Source organism: Lepisosteus oculatus, chromosome 14 (genome assembly GCF_040954835.1).
Source record: "Lepisosteus oculatus isolate fLepOcu1 chromosome 14, fLepOcu1.hap2, whole genome shotgun sequence".
Classification (NCBI taxonomy): Eukaryota; Metazoa; Chordata; class Actinopteri; order Semionotiformes; family Lepisosteidae; genus Lepisosteus; species Lepisosteus oculatus.
Window position 1 is genome coordinate 7491751 of NC_090709.1, and position 25517 is coordinate 7517267.

At 42.4% G+C, this 25517-nt stretch overlaps 3 non-coding genes across 3 annotated transcripts; all 3 read left to right on the forward strand.

The window, feature by feature from the left end:
• The first annotated feature begins 7334 nt into the window (after positions 1 to 7334).
• trnaa-cgc (transfer RNA alanine (anticodon CGC)) lies at positions 7335 to 7411 on the forward strand. The gene is given in 2 exon segments: positions 7335 to 7370; positions 7376 to 7411. It is a non-coding gene; the product is annotated as a tRNA-Ala (tRNA).
• Positions 7412 to 8633: 1222 nt separating this feature from the next.
• Positions 8634 to 8706, forward strand: trnak-uuu (transfer RNA lysine (anticodon UUU)). The gene has a single exon. It is a non-coding gene; the product is annotated as a tRNA-Lys (tRNA).
• An 11531-nt stretch (positions 8707 to 20237) lies between these two features.
• Positions 20238 to 20331, forward strand: trnai-uau (transfer RNA isoleucine (anticodon UAU)). Its single transcript has 2 exons — positions 20238 to 20275; positions 20296 to 20331. It is a non-coding gene; the product is annotated as a tRNA-Ile (tRNA).
• The last annotated feature ends 5186 nt before the right edge of the window (positions 20332 to 25517 follow it).

The window sequence follows — 25517 nt, forward strand, 5'->3', positions numbered from 1 at the left end:
CGAAACACAGATTACCGCCCGTGTAATGTAAGTCGATAAGGTGAGCTTTTTTCTGCGCAATTACCCGGCTGTACAGAACGGATTTAAATCTTCGGCGGGCACCCCCCTGCATATTCCTAACTATCGTCACCACTAAGCGGAGGCTGTCATCGGTGAGAACCTCTGTGTGGCTCTGTAAGAGGGCCGAGATGTGGCTTAAAAAATCGGCAGCATTTAATTCTCCGGGGTGTCTCCTGCATGAGAACAAGGGTTTGTTAAAACCACCCGCAGTCAAACGCAGCTGTACAAAATCATTCGCCCCGATGTTTGGAGAAAGTTCATCCAATATTCTCTGGACTGCACCATGCACAGCGTCTATAGCCTGTACATACGAGGTTATTCTGTCATGATTAACAAAACGAAATTCTTCATGGTGCTCTGTTGCTCTAAAATTATTATAAGACCTGTTATAACTACGTATACGCTCCAGGAAAACTAAGGGGTCTCTATTCGCCCCTGCACCGCCACCAACCTGATTCAGATCGTTCAGTACAACCGGTTCTCGGTTACCGACATCCTGTTCTGCTACAACAGCCTCGGGCCTTAAGTTATTTTCTACCACGGCATTCTCATTGCGTGGTTCGGGCGGCCCTTGGGAAATCTGATGCCTCTCTCTGAATCTTTGACGACGCAACAAACATGCTTTTGCCAGTTTAATTCTTTTATTTATGTACAAACGCTTGCTGTTGGCAAGCGCTCGGTCTTTTAAACACTTTTTAGACCGCATGTTTAGTCATTTATCACCGGGGATTTGCACCAGTGAAGCATGAAATATCATCATCATGGTCTGAAATCCTGAGCTTAGAGCGGCATCTTCTGTAGAAATTATATCTAAGAGGTTAGCGGTGAAAACCTGGATCTGTTATGGAAACAAGGTCTGTACACCGGCTAAAACCGCTCTTAGACGCTCTAAAGCTCGTTTTTTGGCCACCTCATTAGTGATCGCCGTTGATAGTGACTGTGTAATACCGCGCACTGAATCTAGCACATCACCCAACACCAAGTCTTTAGGCGCGTTATGATTTCTCTCCGCAGGCTTGACACGTCTGGCTTTGGTCAGCGTCTTAACAGCCGTCTCTGATGCAGTCACCACCTTAGGGTCCGACGTTTCCGCCACATTTGTTTCGCCGCTCGTCGAAACACCGGCTGTGTGAAAAAATAAAAAACTTTTTATTACCACGCCAATGCTCCACATCTCAAAATCAGAAAACTACACTTAAAAATAAAAGACTTTTCAACACAACAATCAATGAAAGCTAAAATGTCAAAATCAGAAAACTACGATAACTATGATAAAAACGCCACACATGTGGCGCATCCTTACACACAGGGCTGCGGGTGAATGGAACAAGTTACCCGGACATGTTGTTACACCGGTTTCCTCTACGGCTGTGGTGGCGCTACTGGGTCAAGCGGCGTGGTTAACGGCCTATAGACCCGCGCACAGACCAGTCGCTTTTAACTTTAAAAGCTAAGCAGTTTTAAAATAAGGTTTTTTAACACTCCCAAACAGAAAACTACGCGATGTAGGATCTTTCAGCGAATTAACATCCTAACAAAAGAAGCAACGTTTGCCGTAAGTGGATCATAACACATCTTGACCACGCTTATATTATATTAACCTTTGCTTGTTGATTTCAGACATTTTGAGCTCGTTGACCCAGTTAACGTGTTGGCGCATCGCAGTTTATTTATTGAAGGTCCGGGGTCTGCACGGAGTGGGAAAATACCATTAGTGAAAGAACTCAACACCACAAATTACCAAAAAACGGTTGGGGGTTTTTATTATAAACACGTTTAAATGGCCATGCTAAAAGAATGTTTTATATAATACCGACCTTTTCTCTCAGGCGATCTGATAATATGCCCCGCACCCTCTGGTATGGTGTGAACATCTGCATGTGTCTCCACAAGGTTTTGCGGTGGGATTGTAAACCCCAAACGAGGTTTTTTAAATGTGTAGCGACTTGTCCCTTCTCCCGCGTCTGTGGAATAGACACACGAGTTTTGGTGTGGAGTATATACCCCGGTGTCTTTAAGACTCACATGGTCGTAAAGTGTTATTCAAAACATTGTCGTAAATACTCACCAGTGTTGGACTGTGCGGTAACTGGCCTTTTTACAGCTGTGATTTTTGGGGCTAATGGAAATGAATGGATACACACAGTCACGACCACATTATGGAGCAACTCCCTGGTAATTCCATTATAATAATTCAATATTGTCTAGTATACAAATATTATACAACGTTTTGTAACTATATCAAACATGAGACATGCACCGTGACGTTGTAATTGTCTCACAAAAAGCCGGATATACATACCGCTGAAATTCGTGGAGTCCTGGCCTTCGTCTACCAAGTCGAGCAGTGTTAAGTCTGTAAATAGAATATCTTCAGACTGTTGAAATTGATCGGTGTGATCCATTCTGACGAGTTAGGCGATAACGTGAGACTGTAAGAAATGGAATGCAGCCAAAACTTCCCCTGTTAAACCGCTGGTACTTATACACAAACCGATAAACTCTTCTAAGAAACCCCCCACATAAAACCATTAATCTTTGGTATCGTTGGGTGTGCACGTACTGGGCTGTAGAAATTAAGAAACATTTTAGAAAACGTTTTAGTCCGTTATAATGTTAAAATCTATATTATTTTAAGACATACAACGGTGTCTAAATTTCATAGCTGTTAAACGTGGTGAAAATGTGTCGCGGTGTCTGTGTTTGATTCACCAACAGACCGCTAAGAATATTATCAAACAAAATGTTTTTTATTAACGCTATAAGAAAATGTATCTGTTCTTTATAGGCATGTGTTCACAAACCAAGCTTGACGTTTTGAGGTTTTCTCTACTGGGAAACAATTTTAGAACATTAGGACCAATCCGTTAAAGTATGAAAAACAACACCCCATCATTTTTTGTCTGTTAATACCTTAAAAACTTTTACGCTTGCGCTGTGTGGAAATTTATCTCAAACTTTCAAAAAAGCTGTGGCGCGAATGTGTTATTAAAAATAAACTGTGTCTTATTACGTTATTTTAAAAATTTTAAGACCAACCCCTGCGTGTTTAAAATTTATTTTCTGGGGAAACACATCATTTGTGTTTGCGTTGCGTGTTAATACTTTAAAACTTATAAACTGATAAGTGAATATAGACCGTTATAATGTTAAAATCTATATTATTTTAAGACATACAACGATTTCTAAATTTCATAGCTGTTAAACGTGGTGTAAATGTGCCGCGGTGTCTGTGTTTGATTCACCAACAGACCGCTAAGAATATAATCAAACAAAATGTTTTTTCTTAACGCTATAAGAAAACTTATCTGTTCTTTATAGGGACGTGTTCACAAAACAAGCTTGACGTTTTGAGGTTTTATTTTTTAATAATGTTAAGAACATTTTTGCATGAAATACATGGTGTGCTTGTAAATGAGAAAACTTAAAATTTATTTTCTGGGGAAACACAACATTTGTGTTTGCATTGCGTGTTAATACTTTAAAACTTATAAACAGATGTGTGAATACTTTTTGCGCTCGATAAATCGGGGGGGTCATCACAACCAATTGAAAAATGTCTTGTGTTATGTAGTCGTGTTACACCATTGGCGCATATTCTTAAATGCTCCGGCCTGACAGGGTCGCAGTGCGTGCTTGGAGCTGTCAGACACCGCAGAGGTGCTGAGATGGCTTCTTTGTGTGAAGAAACAACGGGGTCCGCTACTCTACAAAGTCAAGAGGTAGGCGGCTAAAATATTTTTCTGATCGTACTTGTATCCTTTTCTTTTTCCTTTAATAGAATAAAGAGGATGTGGACGGGTCAATCTTCAGCCTACCGGCACAAGTGAATGTCTCGTGTCTATGCTTGTGTGTTCGCCCAAATGTTAATAAAGCTGATGCCTATGTCCCTAATGAGCCCGATGTTATGCCCCAGATTGTGAAAGCAGTAGTTTATTGCATCTTCAAACACTGTTTAAAGGGGGTCCTGGTTGATGACTGCCCGGCCTGTCTGATTGACCATCCTGGGCAGCGGGGTCACACATGCCTGTCTGGTGGCTACACAGATGGGTCTGAAGACGTGACGTTTGCCGCTTTAGATATTTATAAGTCTCTCAGTTTAGCCCGAATTTTATCGGCTGTTCTGTACACCGCCCGGTGTCTGGGTTCGTACACCATTACAAATGACACTGAGCGGCGCATAAAACAGTTGCTAAAAAATATAATTGAGGACCGCCATCGTCCGAAGAATGAAGAATTTCGAATGTATACGTCTGAATTCTTACTAAGAGTGCTTTACACACTTCTCTCTACAAAGCTTGATATGCAAAACAAAGAGTCGAATGCTAATGTCCTTAAATTTGTTTAAGAGATAGATGTGTATGTCAAGAACTTTCAGATCAGAATGATGTTTTCAGATCAGAAAAGGAAGCCTGAGGGGTTCTACAGTGTGTATTCCAAAATACAGCGTGTTTTGCACAGAACCTGTGGTAACACCATCCCGCTGATTACGCAGGCAAATTTTTTTGCCCTGCTAGATCAGATCGCCCAGTGTGGTTCGCATGGCTTTAGACACGGGGAGCGGAAGGGGGTTATGAATGCTTTTTCAGATGCCGCAAAGTTTCTCAGCAATGTTGGGGTGGTGGTTACGTGTAGCAAACTAATTTTCCGCACCAACATTTAATTGTTGAATGCAAACAGGAGCCAGTAACGCGTGTGTGCTGCGTTGTTTCAGTGTTTGAAAACCCCCACTTGAAATAAAGCGGTTCACATTTCACATACTTGCAAACTGGAGTCTGTAACGTGTAAAAAGTGCTGCTGCGCTGTTTCGGTGTTTGAAAACCCACTGTTGAAATAAAGCGGTTCACATTTCACATGGTGTTTGTCCTGTGAATTCTTTCCATGAGACTTTACGCAGTCAGTGTGTGTGTGTGCTTGCACCCCTGCTGCTTTGGAGACACGGCTTGTGCAGCCGGACAACCACTCGGCCACCCGGCCGCGGCTGGCGCCGCTCACACCCCGGGATCTCGCGGCCTGCAACAGACTCCCCGCGCCGCCGTAACTACCCGATTTCGTAGGGTTATAATAGAAAGCACTCAACCCCGCGGCAGACATGGTCCCCTTCCAAACCAATACACACCTGCACACACCTAAAGCGAGGGATGCGCCGCCTTGGGGCTTTGGGACCCTGAGGCTCCGGACCGACCGGCCGGGGGGAGGCGGGGGTTCCGACCCACACCATTGGCTCCTGAGGGGGCTGGACATGCACAAATAACAACACGGCATTGGATGGCAAGGGGCGGGACAACCAAACACCGTGGACGACCATTGGCTGGAAAAGGGGGGCGTGGTACCTGTCAAAAGTTTGACGAAAGGTGTCGCTTTATACTACTGATGTGCAGTGTGCCTTTTCTCTTGTCGTATTCAAGAGTACTCACTGTGTGAGCTCCTCACTGCGTGTTCTGTACTCTACTGTGATTTAATTTAGATGATTACGTGGAGTAGAGTGACAAGATCTACTTGAACATTTTTGGTTTGTGAAATGAAACACTAAATACACTACTGTAAATACAGGTAATGGACATTTAAAATAACCACAGTACAGCTAGAAGAGTGAAAGATAAAATACTATTTAGAATGACATTCACAATAGACTTAAGAACAGTTCAACCACCTGAAAAGGGACTTGAACCCCGGCCCCTCAAATTAAAAGTTTGATGCTCTACCGACTGAGTAATCCAGGCTCTGAAAGAAAGTTGACACTGTCGGGATCCTCGCAAGTCACGTGTCTCTTGTGCCGAAGAGCAGTCATACCTGACCCGTCTGGAATGACCACTGACAGACTTTATCCAGAAGCGACGGCACCACTCCCAGTAGAATGAGTGAGAAATACAGCATGATATGGGTAGTTAAGTGGCTCCTACAATCCATCTTTCCTCACATTACTGATTTTTCTCAATAGCATTTTGACCTTTTTTCACATTCAGATTTTTTTCACATTTAATAAAATCTTTTAATCAACAACATTAAAAAGAAAACAAATGGAACATTTTTTTGGAACAATAATTAAAAAAAAAACTTTCAATGCCTTGGTTGTATACGTGTGCACTCCCCATAAAGGGAGTTGCAACAGTGCTGAAATTTAAAGAGCATTTCTGTAGAGAAAACAGCATTTTTTCTGCCTTGATGTTAAGCTTAGGGAGCCTATCTCTTAGAAATTCTATTTCTTAACACCTTGCACAGCCTCCCGGCAGACTAACAAATATTTTTTTGGAGAAATTGTCTCACACACCGGAAAACACTAACGTTTATTAACGTTAGAGTATGTAAAACTCAGGCTTTAACAGATGTTCATGATGTTTCACACGGGGTGTTACCTGTTGTAGTGTTTCAAAAGATGTTAGCGGACCATAAATTATCTTGAAAAGATTTGTGTTTGTACTGGCTGGGATTCATACCCGACTCAATTATTTGGAAGGCGCCTGTACCACCAACGCACTTCCGAGAAGCACCTGCAAATTAGCACAATCCTCTCTCTCACCTACAAAGTTATGGAGACACACACGTCCAATGAAAACTAATTTTATTCACTGAAGGCTCCACTCTTTTGTTGTGATGTCATTTTAATTAATATTAGCTTTGATAAGGTGTCGTTTTTGCCTCTTAAAGTTAAAGTCTGCTCCTTTCTTCCTGGTATAGAAATAACATGTTCCATCTTTGTTTAAAAACACCACTAAAAGTAAATTTTTCAGCTCTAACGACTGTGTGCATTGCCAAGACATCTCAAAAGGACTTATCAAATAAGAACACGATCCTTCCTATTACCATTCCTGTGGTTGGGGCGTTGTTTCACCCTTTTATTTTCTTCTACAATATTTGCAGACAGGGCTTTATCACTCGAGTTGTACAGAACAAGTGTGCATCGGTCCATGAAAATCATCAGTAGTGCTGTTTTTCTATGCATAGTTTAATCAAGAGCACTTAAAAGATGCAAAAAGCTTTCAAATAAAACAGAATTGAAAGACAGTCGAGTAAGGAGGTAGAAAAAAAGCACTCCCCCCGTCTGGGAATTAACCACCGTCGCACGTGTGACTGGATACAAAAATAATAGATTTATTTGTGCCCAGTCTCTTGAATCTTCAATGCGATTATTTTTCCTTCCTTATTTCTTCATTCCCATTAATTTACTCTGTAGTAGAGGAAACGCGAAAGTGGGAAACTGGAGACATTCTTCGTGAGTGGTGGATTGTGATCAGTGAGCATCTGGACAAGTCTGTTCCATTACCTTTGCCATCGGGGATGTAGCTCAGTGGTAGAGCGCATGCTTCGCATGTACTGTATGAGGTCCCTGGTTCAATCCCTGGCATCTCCAGGTGCTTTGTATTACATTACTTACATCGCAATCTTCTGTTGAGTGAGAACTCTTTGCTTGTGTTGCGAGTGTGCAGGCACACTCGACTTGCTGCAGAGTTGCGCTGCTGTTTTAAATGTACCTCATTTAGTTCTGTTAAACCTTAAATTATTTGAACTAATAATTTAGTTCAAATTCAGGAAATCCAGAGATTGCTTCACACTTGTCGTGGCTGTTGCAGAAAACACCTGTTGAATCTCGCCCGGGATTTCCTGAGAGATTATTCAGCGAGCGAATCCTCCTTCTGAACTCCGCACTAAACTGAAAGCTTCACGAGCTCCTCACTGCGTGTCCTGTACTGCTCTCGTGTAGATGTGAAGCACAGCCATAAACACACTTTGAACTTTTTCCGTTTAAGGAAAATGCAAAAGAGCATGACAAGTATTGATCGTATGAAATATCCATGGCACAACTCGAGAAAGTACTGAAGGACTACACATCGACTTTTGATGATTACAAGAGATTCAAGAAACACAATCGTCCGCACCTGGGTTTGGATCCTGAACGCCAGAGTTAAAAGAACATAAGCCACGTTTATGACCTATAAACTCTCTTAATTGTCTTATAGTTTATGAAATAAAACAATTTCTTAATAATCACGTACTGTTGATAGACGATTTATTGATTTTTTACAAAATCACAATTACAAACTTTTTCGGTTAAACTGTTATTCACATACTCTAACATAAATAAACGTTAGTGTCTTCCGGTGTGTGAGCCAATTTCTCCCAAGAATATTCGTTAGTCTGTCGGGAGGCTGTGCAGGGTGTTAAGAAATAGAATTTCTAAAAGACAGGCTCCCTAAGCTTAACATCAAGGCAGAAAAAATGCTGTTTTCTCTACGGAAATGCTCTTTAAATTTCAGCACTGTTGCAACTCCCTTTATAAAGGGTGTGCACACGTATACAACCAAGGCATTGAAAGTTTTTTTTTTAATTATTGTTCCAAAAAATGTTCCATTTGTTTTCTTTTTAATGTTGTTGATTAAAAGATTTTATTAAATGTGAAAAAAATCTGAATGTGAAAAAAGGTCAAAATGCTATTGAAAAAAATCAGTAATGTGAGGAAAGATGGACTGTGGGAGCCCCTTAACTACCCATGTCATGCTGTATTTCTCACTCATTCTACTGGGAATGGTACACGTGACTTGCGAGGATCCCGACAGTGTTGACTTTCTTTCAGAGCCCGGATAGCTCAGTCGGTAGTGCATCAGACTTTTAATCTGAGGGCCCAGGGTTCAAGTCCCTGTTCGGGCGGATGTGCTATTCTTAAGTCTATTGTGAATGTCATTCTAAATAGTCTTTTATCTTTCACTCTTCTAGCTGTACTGTGGTTATTTTAAATGTCCATTACTTGTATTTACAGTAGTGTATTTAGTGTTTCATTTCACAAACCGAAAATGTTCAAGTAGATCTTGTCACTCTACTCCACGTCATTATCTAAATTAAATCACAGTAGAGTACAGGACACGCAGTGAAAGGCTCACACAGTGAGTACTCTTGAATACGACAAGAGGAAAGGCACACTGCACATCTGCAGAACATCACGTCCGAGTTTACAGTGACAGCAGAGGTTGGAAGCGAAGTAGTTTTTTATTACTCGCTCGCTGAACGATCTCTCAAGAAACCTCGGTTGAGATTTAACGGGTGTCTAATAATCACGTTCAAAAAGGTGACGATGTTTTTTTTTTTAACTAGGTAGCCTTAATGGCATCGTGGTGTGAGTAGATCTTAAAGCAGCTGCAGACAGAGTACCCGTAATGGCAACACGTTTCTGCTTTGAGTTCGGCTTTTCTTATTTCTTCTGCAGAACCAGTGGTATCGGAATATACTGATCCGCATACGAAGCGCTTTCGGGTTCTAATCATTTTTATTGAGCGCTGCTCTAAACTTTACATTTGCTCGGGCTGGTTTTCCCCATGAAAAAAAGACATATCCCTAATTACATGATTTCACTTTTTTTCTTATCAACGAGTAGAAAGAAATAAAATATATACTTCATTATAAGTACCACAGGCAAGATGCCGTTGCGTTCAGGTCGCAGTTACCCCTGGAGACGTTTGTTAAAATCTCACTTCTAATAAAGAGGTCTTTCTCGTTAGAGTAGAAACGATAGAAGCCTTAAGCGGGGGAAAAAATCACAACATCTCGCATTTCACGTGTTTAATGTTAACTGTCTCAGTGGTTGCTTTGGTGATTGATGGCTCTTCTCCCTCGCAGGGTGACGGCAAACGTCTTCAGGGAGGGAGTCTCCCACGCACGGCTTGTCTTTATCAAGAGCTGAGACAACAGAAACAGACTTCCAACTGACATTAATTACTTCTTGAGCGTTTATGACCGTCTTTAAAAGTTGAGAGCAGGTGAAAAAGTCTTTGGAAATGAGGCAATGACTGCCGACAGTAAACAGAGCTGACGCTCAGCTCCTCGTTAGTACAGTATAGTGCTGAGTACCCCCGCTTGTTGCGCGGGAGACTGGGGTACGTTTCTGTGACAGGCCGCTGGTTTAATTTTTTAACAACCTGACTTCACTTAAAAAGTGTGTACTGTGTACTACGTTTCGGACTAGTTAGTGCGGTGGAACATGGAGATCATCTCCAGCTTTGAGCTCAACTGCAACAAGAAGTCATGCTAAATGTAGTTTAGTGAGTAGACATCGCGAGACAACAGAACGAGAGTAGAAAGCAGGAATATAAGGTGTAAGGGCATGATCTGTGTAGTTAACAAAATAGTTAAAATAATATTAAAACGTCTCTTTATTAAGATACACAACATTTATGGCGACGAGAGATGAGTGCTTGACGGACTCAAAGCGAGCAGAACACTGCAGATTTTAGTTCTCTTGCTGGTAGAAACGAACTTTTGAATTTTCTGACTGTTCGTTTAGCTTGCCCATTGGAAGATATGGCAGCCGCGCCGAGAAGCTTTGCTTATGCCCGGCTTTTTTCACCGCTTCTACTGAACCTCGTAGCTCCGGATTTGTATACGGAATACAAGATATGGATGGAGTCGTACAGATTTTTTTTAAATAGCCGGTGGATCTACAGAAGCTCAGGATGCCGTGAGACGTGCTACATTACTGCACTGTATCGGGGCTCCCGTGCAGCGGATTTTCGCCAATCTCCCTGGAGAAAAAGGTACATATGAACAGACTGTAGCTGCCTTAGACGCTTACTTTACACCGCGGAGAAATGTGGTTTTGGAACGGCATAAATTTAGGCAGAGAACTTAGTCTCAGGACGAATCTGTTGATGCTTTTGTGACTGCACTAAGAGAATTGGCTAAATCTTGTGACTTTGGAGTATTGGAAACTGACATGTTAAGAGATCAACTTGTGGAAAAATGTGCACATAAGAGACTATAAGTTGCTGCAGGAGGAAGGGCTGACTTTAAAAAGAGCTCTTACAGTCGCTAGAATTCATGAAGCAGCTCAAGCAGAATCAAGAATGCTTTCTGACCACAGTGACAAAGTGACACTGAACGGGGCGCTCGCTCAAACTTTACAAACAAAAGCCGAGCAGCAGGACACAGTCATGCTAGAGAAATAGAAGAACAGGGGACGGCTGACATTACATGTAATAGGTTTATTCCATGCTGAAAAAAAGAAGAAAGAGAACACAACGTTTCGGCCGTGGAGCCTTCTTCAGGTGTGAGAGAGACAGGGCAGTAGGCAAAGGTAAAGTAGCGGGAGAACAAAGGTTGGGAGGGAGGAGGAGTGAGAGGCGGGAGCAGGGGACAGAAAGAGAGGCCAATCAAGAGGTGTGAAGTCAGAATGGGTGCAGAGAGGTGTGAAATGAAACTTCCAATGAATGGAAAAAGTTTAAAAGAACAGTAATCTGTCGTTAAGGGAAGGGAGAATGTGTGATCCTAACTGCAGAATAATTTTAGTTTCAGTGGTCTTTCTGATGTATGAGTTCGGAAAACCGTCTTTGAGAACACAGACGGAGAGATTAGTGTGGTCGTGGCCGTCAGAGGTGAAATGAGAAACAATGGGCTTGGAGAGATCTTTAATCTTCACAGCCCTAACGTGTTCTCTGAAGCGGTCTCCGAGTCTCCTTCCTGTTTCTCCAATGTAGATGGCTGGGCATTTACTGCAAGAGATACAGTAAATAAGGTTGCTGGAGGTACAAGATTCTGTCTGGGTGATCCGGAATTGTCCTGAGGGGCCTTGAATGAGTGTGGTGGTGGCTGTGTACTTGCAGGTGATACAGCGAGCTCTGTTGCAAGGGAAAGTGCCTGGTGTGGATGGTTGTTGAGGGCGGTCAAGGGAGCTGTGAACAAGGAGGTAACGCAGATTAGGTGGTCGGCGATATGAGATGATAGGGCGATCAGAAAAGAGGGCCCCAATGGAGGGATCATCCTGTAGGATGGAAAAATTCTGGTTAATGGTCCTGGGGATAGGAAGTGTGTTAGGGTGGTAAGGAAGCACCAAGGGAATGCGGTTGTTACGGCGGGAGTTCCTGATCGGGTTGATGGTCCGGGGGGTGTTTTTGGCTCGGGCAAGGGCCCTTCTGACCTTTCCCTTTCACAGGACGAGCGATCCCTCCTCAGCAAAGGGCTCAGTTTTGTACCAGTTCCCAGGAAGCTGGACATCCCCCAGACCAATGTCGACCTTAACCGCTTTTACCGCAGGATCCGTCTCAGAGCACATTTTGCCGACAATTCCTCTTCACAGGCAGCTGATAACAACCCGGTTATTGATGTCATTAACAACATTAATCCCAAACAGAGCTGTTGGACTCCCTCCTCTGGCCGTTTTCCACCAGTTGATTATTTCATTAACCAATGCACTAATCAAGCTCCCAAGGCACTCTCTATACCCAGTAAACATAGGTCTAACCTCACCCAAGGAGAAAATCAGGCGCTCCAGTCTCTCCGCAACAGGGATGATATCGTCATCAAACCAGCGGACAAAGGAGGTGCTGTTGTGGTGTGGCGTAAGGATCTATATATCTTTGAAGCCTCTAGACAACTAACTGACACTTCTGCCTACCTCCCTCTCCAACAGGACCCTACCACTGACTACCAAAAGGAAGTGGTATCCACCATTTCCCTTCTTATCAGCAGTAACGAGCTCCCCCAGGAGGCGAACCGGCTCATCATGGAACATCCACAGGTATCTCAATTTTACCTCCTCCCCAAAATCCACAAACCGGACACCCCTGGACGCCCCATCGTATCAGCATGTAACTGTCCAACTACTTACATCTCAGCCTTTCTCGACAGCCTCATGAGACCGCTGGTTGAAGATCTTCCCTCATACATCAAAGACACCAACCACGCGCTCCAACTTTTCAATGATTTCCAATTTCAGGGTACCGAATGTCACATTTTTACCATGGACATCACATCTCTGTACACCGTCATTCCCCATAATGACGGCCTTACAGCACTCAAGCACACGCTGGACAAACGCACAGTGCTTGATCCACCCACCCACACCCTGGTACGCCTTGCAGAATTGGTCCTCACACTGAACGCATTCTCTTTCAATAATCTTTTTTACCAACAGGTCAGTGGAGTTGCCATGGGCACCAGAATGGGACCCAGCTATGCCAACATTTTTGTCGGCTGGGTAGAAGAACGCTTCTTCGCCTCCTACACTGGCTATGTCCCTGACCTCTACAAACGATATATTGATGATTGCGTCGGTGCCGCCACATGCTCCAACGATCAGCTCGAGTTCTTCCTGCACCATTTCACCAACTTCCACCCGTCCCTCAAATATACAGTTCACATATCTTCCACCACTCTTCCGTTTCGAAACATCCACTTGTCTATCAACTACCCCCGACTTTCCACTTCAGTTTATTACAAACCCACGGATTCACACAGCTACCTCCTGTACAGCTCATTTCACCCCAACCACACTAAAAACTCTCTTCCTTTTTCACAGTTCCTTAGGTTACGAAGACTATGCAGCGACGACATCGACTTCGAGAACCAAGCCCTCGAAATGTACTCATTTTTTATCAACAGAGGATATCCCAGCAGTGTGATTGACAGGGCCCTTGCCCGAGCCAAAAACACCCCCCGGACCATCAACCCGATCAGGAACTCCCGCCGTAACAACCGCATTCCCTTGGTGCTTCCTTACCACCCTAACACACTTCCTATCCCCAGGACCATTAACCAGAATTTTTCCATCCTACAGGATGATCCCTCCATTGGGGCCCTCTTTTCTGATCGCCCTATCATCTCATATCGCCGACCACCTAATCTGCGTTACCTCCTTGTTCACAGCTCCCTTGACCGCCCTCAACAACCATCCACACCAGGCACTTTCCCTTGCAACAGAGCTCGCTGTATCACCTGCAAGTACACAGCCACCACCACACTCATTCAAGGCCCCTCAGGACAATTCCGGATCACCCAGACAGCATCTTGTACCTCCAGCAACCTTATTTACTGTATCTCTTGCAGTAAATGCCCAGCCATCTACATTGGAGAAACAGGAAGGAGACTCGGAGACCGCTTCAGAGAACACGTTAGGGCTGTGAAGATTAAAGATCTCTCCAAGCCCATTGTTTCTCATTTCACCTCTGACGGCCACGACCACACTAATCTCTCCGTCTGTGTTCTCAAAGACGGTTTTCCGAACTCATACATCAGAAAGACCACTGAAACTAAAATTATTCTGCAGTTAGGATCACACATTCTCCCTTCCCTTAACGACAGATTACTGTTCTTTTAAATTTTCTCCATTCATTGGAAGTTTCATTTCACACCTCTCTGCACCCATTCTGACTTCACACCTCTTGATTGGCCTCTCTTTCTGTCCCCTGCTCCCGCCTCTCACTCCTCCTCCCTCCCAACCTTTGTTCTCCCGCTACTTTACCTTTGCCTACTGCCCTGTCTCTCTCACACCTGAAGAAGGCTCCACGGCCGAAACGTTGTGTTCTCTTTCTTCTTTTTTTCAGCATGGAATAAACCTATTACTTGTTCCTTTGCAGCCTACGCATGCTGACGCAGCTACCCACCTGACATTACATGTTACAGGTGCGGACTAACAACGCACAAAGCAGATGAATGCGGAGCGTGAACAGCAAAATGTCTACACTGCAAGAAAACAGGACATTGTGCACATGTCTGCAGAACATCACGTCCGAGTTTAAGGACAAGTATACCTTTTATTGTTGTTGCTGCATCCAGGCGATGTAAACCAGATTCAGAAAAAAATAATTTGAACAACCTTATTCCCATGCTTACTCAAAGGCGCGTTGGCCAAGTGGTAAGGCGTTGGCCTTGTAAACTGAAGAGCGTGGGTTCAAGCCCCACCTGTGCCTGTTTCATTTGTCACCGCTTTCCTTTAGTTTCAAAGTCTTAAAAAAACTTGCAATGTAGGGATCTCAATAGTAAGAGAGCATAACTGTCGCCAGTGATTAGTATTCGTGCATATCCTGCCTTGTTTTTTAGTCGACAAAGCTTATCTCTCTTCACACCCATCTTCTGAATGATCGCCTCAGCATTGGGAAGGAACGTGCGCTTGGTACAGCCCCAGACTCCATGGTCTGATCACAAACAGATCTGGTGAGCTGTCAGTCCAGGTTGGAAGTAACGTTCGAAAGCACTAAAAATCTGACTTAGGAACGAGAAGACCATGTTTTTTTATAAGAGTAAACGATAAAATAATATACTGCCTGCAAGACTATGTCAAGTTCAAGTTCAAATTCAAGTTAAAAGTTCAAGTTCAAGTTTATAGTCATTATACTCATACGCAGGTATATGGAATAACGAAATGGTATTTAGCTAGCTCTCGGACATAAGTAGTACAAAGAAAAAAACACAACAACAATACAATTGTATAACAAAAGAAAGAGACAACAGCCGATGTGCAAAAAACAACAACAGGCAGTGTACAAAACAACAAAAAGGTAACAGGTTATGTGCAAAAACATGCATCAAAAGAATGAAATAAAGGGATAGAAATGATGGGGAGTGAGCTTTTAACATGTATGGTAGAGGTAGATTTTCAATGTGTGTTTGGGTTTTTGGTAAGAAAGAAGGCACTGTGAGGTTCAGATCATAGGTGAGAGGTGAGGAGAGAGTGAGAGAGGCTGGGAGTTTAATAGTTTGATAGTGCGAGGGTAAAAACTGTTTCTGAGTCTGGTAGTCCGGACCCGAATGCTCCGGTACCGTTTTCCATGTCATGCTAAAAGCCATAAATTGTGTTCGTCCAGTCATATCAATCGTTCTAAAGTTACGGAAAATCGGATGCGACTGGTACAATCAGCACACATTTTTCAGGATAGCCAAGCGGTTTAAAACAGCAAATTCACAGCTTCATGTCTTTTAAGCTTTGTGTTTCCAAATAGAGGCACGGGTTCAAATCCCACTCCCGACAGTCAGGCGTTTTACCCTGACTTTTTTATCTGTCTTTACACTGTTTCAGTGTTGTTGTGCTCGCTCACAATCACAGTACGAGGAAAATGGAGAAACTGCTTAGCAAAAACATAACGGACAGAAAAAAGCTTCGTAAACACGTGAATGTGATTAGCAGCAGTAAGGTATGCATTCAAATGTTTAAGGCTGATTTAAAAAAGCAGCAGAAGAAAGGTGCAGCACAATGCAACACAATTTGTGAGAATTTGCGGGTTTTTATGCTGCTTGGACTTCTTTCAAGCCTATGAGGTGACCCCCGTTTTATTTTCATTTTCAAACTTCAGAACCGAAAAACAAAAAGGTTTCATGTGTGACAGCATTCCGTTGCAAATACCGTTTCCACGATGTATTCAGCGACGGGAATGAAATATTTTAGTGCTGGCTCTGCTTTAAAAAAAACACTATTGTTCCAACCCCCAAAAAGACAAAAGTGGCATGCCTGAATAATTACCGCCCAGTAGCATTAACATCTGTGGTGATAAAATGCCTGGAGAAGCTGGTGTTGTCACACATCAACTCCTCCATCACAGAGTCCCTGGACCCCCTGCAGTTCGCCTACCAGAGCAACAGATCAGTGGATGATGCTGTCTCCCTGGCTCTGCATACAGCCTTGGAACACCTGGACACTAAGAACTCGTATGTGAGAATGCTGTTTTTGGACTACAGTGCAGCATTCAATTCCATCATACCCAGTCAACTGGTGACAAAGCTCAGGGGATTAGGTCTGTGCAACTCTGTCTGCAACTGGCTGCTGGACTTTCTTATCGAGAGACCACAGGTGGTGCGGATAGGCAATAAAACATCAACACCACTCACCCTGAGCACTGGAACCCCACAAGGCTGCTGTCTGAGTCCAAGGTTGTACTCCCTATTTACTCACGACTGCACAGCAAGACACAGCAACAACCACATCATTAAGTTTGCCGATGACACCACTATAATAGGACTGATCAGTGATGATGACGAGTCCACTTACAGGGATGAAGTTGTACAGCTGCTTCGGTGGTGTCATAGCAATAACCTGGACTTGAACATAAAGAAAACGAAAGAGCTAATAGTGGACTTTCGGCGACACAGGCCACACACTCACAGCCCACTCAGTATTGATGGAACGGAAGTGGAAACAGTCACCAGCTTTAGGTTTTTGGGAATTCACATCTCTAAAGATCTAACCTGGACTGTGAACACTGACTCTATCATGAAGAAGGCTCAGCAGCTCCTTTATTTCTTGAGGTGCCTCAAGCGATGGGGGATGCCAATACATGTGTTGGTGAACTTCTACCGCTGCACTATCGAGAGCGTCCTCACCAACGGGATCACCGTGTGGTATGGCAACACCTCTTCGCGAGAAAGAAAGGCACTGCAGAGAATGGTAAATATGGCCCAGAAGATCATCGGCTGCGGTCTCACCAAGATTAAACAGCTCTATGAGGACCGCTGCCGTGGTAGAATTCTGGCCATCACAGAGGACAGTCACCACCCCGGGCATGAGCTCTTCACCCCACTGCCCTCAGGCAAGAGATATAAGAGCATACGGACACTTACCACTAGATTCTTCAATAGCTTTTATCCACAAGCAGTGAGACTGGCGAACACATTTAGCCATCCCCCTCGGACCACACCTACACCATCACCATCTACCTCATTTTAATTTATTTATTGTACGTCTCCAGTCATTGTTTACATGTCTGTATTGTTTATATTCAAACTGTCTGCATGTTTACTTGCACATTGTCTATTGTTTGTTTGTAAATTGTCTTGATGCACTGTTTGCACTTTGTTTTGTTTTTTTTACACTTGTTTTACAATCGAGAGACTTTCTGTAAGTAAGAATTCCATTGTACCAGCACCGGTTACATATGGCAATAAAGTTCAAGTCAAGTCAAATGCGAGGAATTTCAGAAAAATCTGGAAAAGCAACGCTTGCAGTAAATTACAAATTTAAAGCGTGTAGTCAGCATGAACTGAACAATGCAATGCTCTGGAAAATATGATCTGAAGCTGCAATTACTCTTTTATCTCGGGCAGTTCATTCCGATACAATGTTTCCACAGAATAAATGAAATGCCGAACTCCAAACATGTTCTTGCCATTATTATTACTCCTGCTACTGTAGTTTTAAGCTTTAATCAGTGGGTATGTAATGTTGTAAAGGGGCTGGACTACTTTGTTCCGTCAAAATTCCATTATGTGAATTTATGCTTTTTTAATATAAGCATTAACAATACAATGCATGCTCAAAAACCGTTACTTATTAGCTTAAGAAGCGGCAGTGTTTTGACAAAGTGCGGTATTCAAACAGTAAATGCTGAAGTGTTTTAATACTTGATTGAGAGCAGATCTCCCTCGATTTAGACAAACTTTTGTTCGGCCGATGATTTCAGATCAAAATCTGAATCACGTGGAAAGAAAGCTGAATTACGCTGGGTACTGGGTATCACTGTTACACCATCAGGTCATGCTAGGAGGATTTGGGGGATCAAACTGACACAGAGGGACCCAATGTGGGGACTGAACCCACAGTTCAGAGATTAAGAGATTCATGCTCTATCAACTGCACCTATAACTCTTGTGCTACAGCAGTAATGTTTCTGGGTGTGGATGAACATGACATAATAGGCTGACAGCAGGAACACGTGGCCCACAGGCAGTGACAGTATCGCTATCACATTTGGCTGCAGTATATTGTGTTGAGAGCAGCAATAACTTTCCTGCAGAGATGGGAGTGCCTTTCATACAGCTCTTTCAATCGGACAGAGTAACAGGAACCGACCTAAAGTTTCGGCTGTGGATCCATCTCCACATGGGGGAAAGAGACAGTAAAATAGCAATGAAGAAACAGAAAGAATTGTGCTCGCTGCAAAGTAGGAAAGAGGTGGTCAGATACATAAAACAGCTTGGTGATAATTTGCAGCGACAGTTTTATGTTATTTAGTACACGGATTTCTCTTCATGTTCCTTAAGATGTGTAATTTGTATGTTGGTTGTATGAGAACAGTTTCTTCTCAAGTCCTGTCAATTGACAGTGGAGAGCTAGCTGGTGCACATCTTCAAGAAGACTCTCTTTAAGGCAATTACAAGTTTCTCAAACAAATCTGTGTCATATTTTTAAAATAATTTAGCTAATGAGCAACGAGAGTATAAATTAATTCTCCCAATCTCCATACAAAGATAAAACTCCATGTGTGAGTCTAAGTTTCTTTGAGGCTACTGATGTACGTCATTATTGGACATTCCCAGTGATATTGACTAAGGAGCTCAATTTTTACATGTTGTAGTTCAACATGTGCAAAACATTCGTATCCCCTGCAAATATCGGCAAGGTCAGTGATATTCTCAACAATGCGTGACATTGCAATTCGTGCCATACTTTTTCCCGATGTATTCTGACATGCCAAGATCAGAGGGTCATATTTAAAAAACTGGTGCATTAAAATTGTTTGTACTTCAGGATTTTGATAGTCTGTTACATTGTCTTTCACACATCAGTGTCAGAACTGTGAGGCATTTTCATAATCGGGGGGGAGGCCGTAGAAATAAGCAGAAAGTGCAATCACTTTTTCCCAGTGTAAGTCCGTGTTATGGTGAGTTTTTAAAATTGGTTTGCGATTTTCTGAAATATATTCCATACAAAAATATAGTTTGGACAGTCGCTATTTGGATATTCCCTTTCAGTGAAGATGTCTACAGTTTTCCAGCCGGATTAGTACTGATCGAAGAGAGCCATCTACAGGCGAAAGGCGACATAACATCACAGCAGCAGCATTTAAGGTGGAACGAAAAACACGCATAAGAAGCTGGCGAATAAGAAGCCAACTTCAGCCTCGTAGCAGACCCTGGGAGGCACGCTCAAAATAATCATCTTTCCCAGTACTTCAGAGTCTTATTTAGATCGCTTCACTGCAATTTTATTTGATTGATTGGAGATGTGAAGCCATCGAGCCTGAACTGCGCTTCACATTGAAATTGAAGCCATTTCTCATGTTCTCTCAGTGTCGAGGAAGCAATTGAGTGTAAAGGAGGCGACTTGAAAATGAAACGTGTAATCACCTTACAGAGGGTCTTCACGACGGGGTGCGTCAGCTAGTTCTCCATTATTGTCAATTTACTGGACTTCTGAAGAAACCTATCTACAACGAAAATACAAACTGCACAGTTCAAGGCACATGAAGAGAAATCAGTGTGCCGATTGACTCAAAAATGTCGCTACAAACAATCTACCAGGCTGATTTACTTGTCCGACCACCTCCCTCCGTCCCCCTTTGCTGTTAGCACAATTCTTTCAGTTTCTTTTTTTGTATTCTCCTTGCTATTTCAGTGTTCCCCATGTATAGATGAATCCACAACCGAAACCGTTTTCACCCTGTGTTTCTGCAGCGTCAGTCTGTATGAGGAGCACACTTTGCACAGCTCCAGTGGCGCAATCGGTCAGCGCGCAGTACTTATACAGCAGTGCACAGCGAAGTTATGCCGAGGTTGTGAGTTCGAGCCTCACCTAGAGCAGCGTCTTTAGCTACTGAAAGAAACTGTCAAGTTTAGATATTATTAGGTATCTGATGGAGATAAATTAACATCAAACGAAGAAGTAAAGGTTTACTTCGAGTCACAATCAAATAAGGCTCCACAGCTGAAACATTGTGTTTCCTTCTCTTTTCAGCATGGAATAAACCTTGACTTTTTCCTTTGAAGCCCATGCATTCTGACGCAGCTCCCTACTTAAATTACCATCAGCTGTGTACCTCCAGCTGACCTGTACACAAATATATGAGAGAGGTCTACTGAGACGAGAGGAGCACTGAAGACTTGAAAAAGCTCTCGAATTAGACTCTGTGTTTTTGTTGTTCCCCAGATTTGTTTTTAATGTTCTTTTTCTTTTGAAGTTGTTGCATTTGTTTTTGTTTTTTTTGTAGTTGTTAGACTACTACAGGGATTTACCTAGGTTCCTGGAAGACTTCTTGTTTTGTGTTTGTTGTGTTTTCGGGTTAAAATTGTTTTTTTCTATTTATAGGACCCCACGCATTACTATGGGAGTAGATAACTTTAGTTCTTACATTGTACCTGAAATTACCACATAAACTACTACTCTGTTTCCCTTTTTTTAAAAGGCACAAGTGAAGTTTGTTTTTCCTTGCTGCTGATTGGTAGCTACAATGGGTCAATTGCAATAAACCCTTATACAATAAACTCCACTGAAATTTGTCAGCAGCTCTGTACTAAACCTGTTTTCAATTGCAACAAACCTAAAATAACAGCTGCTGCCCGTTAGATGTTACTGCATTAGGAGTCTAGCTTAAACCACCTCTTCATAGGTTTTAAGCTACTCAGTAGCGGACTAAGCAGAACAATCGATCACATTAGAACTGTCTTGAATGTAATGGAAATAATGTACTCATTAAGTAACAAGCTTATGCACCACTTGCTTGAAAATTATTATTATATTTAACTAAAATTGCTTTCCAGACACCACAAATATTCACAATGAATGTTATCATTACACGTATTTACTAATAAAAGTGTTATTTATTAATAATTATGTATATGTTCCATGTATATTTTTATTAGTAGCTGTATTACAAGTAATGCATATACAGTCTTCATTATAGTTAGTTTTCAGTTATCCTGGGGAGGGAAGAGAATGGAAATTAAGGAAATAAAAATTTAAAGGGCTTTTAAGTCTTTAATGTGTTCTGTCATAGCTGTGTGTTGTCACATCTGGGTGTTAGTTTAGTATATTTGTTGTATTATTTATTGTGATTTAACACTACACTTGTGTTTCTCAGGAGAAAGCAGTAAGATTTTGTTTTATTTGAGGGTACAGAAAATTGTATTGTACGCCCAAATGTAAGGTTACGTTAAGAAAACATTATTGTTACCTTTTGCAACGTTATTTATTTAAGACGGTTCTTCAGAATAGTGTCCCTTACGTATCTGTGACTGTGGTCCAACAATAACGGTGCTGAAATAGCCGGAATGTGTGGGAAGAAGATGGAGATGGAACAGGAGGCTTATTCAGTCGATAGAAAGGTTGTGTAGGACTGAACACACTACGGTTATGGTACTGGGTTTAAGAGCATTACGATCCTACAGTCTCCTGATCCGTAATCAGATGCGTTATCCAATGCACCACTGGCCCTTGTACCGCATTCCTCAAGTGCACCACTGTGAGCTTGCGCCGCTACAATAATACATCGCCCCAGTCCAAATTTTCTCAATTAGGTGCACGTTTTCTATGTGTATTTAGTTAATAAGTCTTTCATTTTGTCTGTTTTAAAAATTGCATCTCTTTAAAACAGACAAACAAGTTTATGTGTTGTGCTGAAATTCACACATGAGGGCATTCAAACGAAAGAAATCATAGAAAAGATATCGCGCTTAAAAAGAAATCAGAGTGGAGACGCTGGTGATAGAAAACAGAGCTTCATACGATGCATGAGATGCTTTACCTCTGAACTAAACTTGGCTCTTTAATCGTGTTAGGAAGAGTGTATAGTCAACAGTGTACATTTTAAAAATCTAAGCAAGATAATGAGACACTAAGTGAATTTGGAACACGAGCCTCTCCTTCATTGTTTAATGAGCTTTTGATGAACATCTAAGTGAAAGACAAATTCACTATTTTCACTTTGTGATTAAAAAACACTTTTATCACACGTTAAGCACTCCTGATGGTGTCGAATAGTTCTCTTTTCTACCCTCATCATTTGAGGATCCCCAGCTAAAATATCTTTTAAAACTACAACAAAATTGCAATATTTTGAATACTATTTAAGTTTACATAGTCACATTCCCAGTGATATTGACTTAGGCGCTCAACTATTAACTTCTTGTAGTTTGACTTGTGCCAAAAGTTTGAAATCTCTGCAACTATCAGGATGCTTAAGGACATCCAAAGAAACCCCATCACATTTAGGGGAGACGGTGTTGAGGTCCGATTAATTTGAAATGCGTCGCTGGGGACTTTTGATTTACCAACGTTATGTTTAACTGATGGATATGCGGACTGACTGTGCCATAAAAACTAACGCACACATCACCTTTTTTCTACATTCACAGGTTTTTGGCTAAAGACAAAAAAATCGTTTTTGTTTCCTTGCCAGCTGGCAGTAATTCCTCTGCACTGACAAAACAAATGAGTATTTTATCTTTCGCAATTTGTATGGATTTTTTTAAAAACAAGTTGTTCCAAAAATTAAATGAACACTTCCATTAAATTTAATGTAGAAGGATGTTGCTTTCCATAATGATAAACTGTGTGGCAAGACAGGCACCACTGAGACTCAACCCCAGGATCTCCTGTTTACTAGGCAGGCACTCTAACCAACTAAGCCACAGCATTCTCACATCCTAGTGTTAATTCTGCATCAGCAGTGTCAGCTTGTCAGCACGCCTGTCTCCATTTGGTGGTTTGAGCTGACGTTGCCATGACGTTGCCATTAAATGCGACCGAGAATACTCCAACCGGCGCGCCGCTATGCCTGCCGTCGGAGAACTAAGCCACAGCACTGGCATCAAATATCCCTTTTACAGCCACTTGGACACATCTCAATTGCTCTGAGACACCTGCATTCAGTGTGCGCTGAGCCTGCTCGCTGAGCAAGTGACGAGAAATGGCTTATGTCCAAGGAGTTCAATATGCTTTTTATGTTCAATGGGGTGTCCACTACAGCTAACACTGAAGCGCAGCACAGGCTCTGTGGTTTGACATCTCACAAGGTAAATGTTGAAATTGTAGGTGGAAGAGTAAAATTACCCTTGAGTATGGGGAAAGAGGCAACTCATGTCCGGAGGGGGCTGAAGTGTGTATGGAGGTGGCCTAGTGGTTAAGGCAATCTCCTCTTAATACATGATACTCTGCACAAGTAGGTTTGAACCCCATTCTCCTCGAGGAAGGGCTTTGACACATTTTGACCTTTTTAAACTTGGTGTGCTTTCGTTTTGTTTCTTCGCTCCTGTACTACAGCAGTAATATTTCTATAGGTGTATGATCATGGTAGGCTGACAGCAGGAACACGTGGCCCACAAGCAGTGACAATATCAGAGGTGTCTGCAGTGTGTTGGTTTGTAAGCAACGATAAAATAACTTGACATGGAAGCAGGTGTGCCTGCATTAATACAGCTCCATCGAGAGGAAAAAGTAACACAAGAACCGACATAAATTCAACAGCACGTTTCTGCAGCTGAAAACGGAACATACTCCACGTGATGATTGAGCTCACAACCTCGGTATAACTCCACTATAAAAGCACCACAACCTGACCAATTGCGCTACTGGAGCAGCACAGCACAGTAGCACATTTTCCTCAGTGCACTCAAACAGTGCTTCTTCCCTAGCCTACCAGCTTCAAGACTTTTTTAAATTGATCAAAGATTCATTGGAAAAGGTCTGTTGATGGGTCAGGTGGGAATCACACCCAGATTCACTGCTTGCAAGGCAGCTATGTTCATCATTATACCCAGGACTGGCGCCAGGGGAATGATCTGTAGGGGGGGGGAGAGGTCTGAAATCCTGAGGGGGGTAGTGATATTTCGGTTTAAATGGAGCCATTGCAACCATCCAAGTGAATTCTCGCAAGCATGCCACTGATTAGTATTTCATGTTAGAAGATAACGACAAGCAATCTGGTATTTAGTGATGAAGAACAGTTCCACGTTCATCAGAACTCACGTGATTATTTTTGCCTGGAGCATCAACCATATGTGTTCATTTTTGCAACAACATCAACGGTAACGAGGTTCTGAATCAGTAAGAAATCATTGTAAAACCAACAGAAAGTAGAAACTTCTATAACTACAGTCCTAGTTATATAACGATTGTAAGTATAAGGATAAACTACTGCAAGGCATTGGTCCACCTGAGCAAATAAGGTCATAATAATGTTGACAGCCCAAAACATAGACACTATGTAACGTGCTGTTCCTGGACAGATAGCCCTCCTGCACATTAAACAGTCTGATGTAGTAACTGTGAATTCGGGGTTAGTGTAGTTATCTGACCATTGACAATTTATCCAAAACTGATGTGGGTGGGACTGTTCAGTTGAGGGGGCGATTTTGGCATGCCAGTAACATTTTGACAAAACGTCCAAGAGTTACGAAAACACTTACTTTGTGTATAAAGTACATTGTGTACACACTGTAAGTTCAGAACGCGAGAAATACTGCTCAATATGGGATCCTGTCCAGGAATATCAGGGCTGTAAGGGGGTCAGATCTATAGATGTAGTAAACACATTAGTGGAGACAGTGTGTCTGCCCTCTGTGTGAGAGCCAGACAGGAAAAATAATCTGTGGTCTGGGAAGAAGAGACCCTCGTTGGAAGAGCGGTGCTTCTCACAGGAGAGAATGAAAAAAAATATTTTTCTCCTTGGGGGAATTAAAAGCACTTATGGGGAGTGGTGTGATGGTAGTGCATCTGATACCACATCAAAAGGTTGTGTGTTCAAATCATGTTGAGATCGGATGATGTATGTTCAGGTTCAGCTGGTGCCGAACCCAGGAATTAGACCATGCCGTTTGGTTTTATCTGTACACCACATAGATAATCTAAATGAAATAACAGAGCAGTACAGGACACGCATTCAGGAAATTACACAGCAAGTCATTTTGAACATGACAAGAGAAAAGGCACACTGCACATCCGTGAAACATCACGTCCGACTTTAGAGACAGTTACATCACAGAATGGAAGT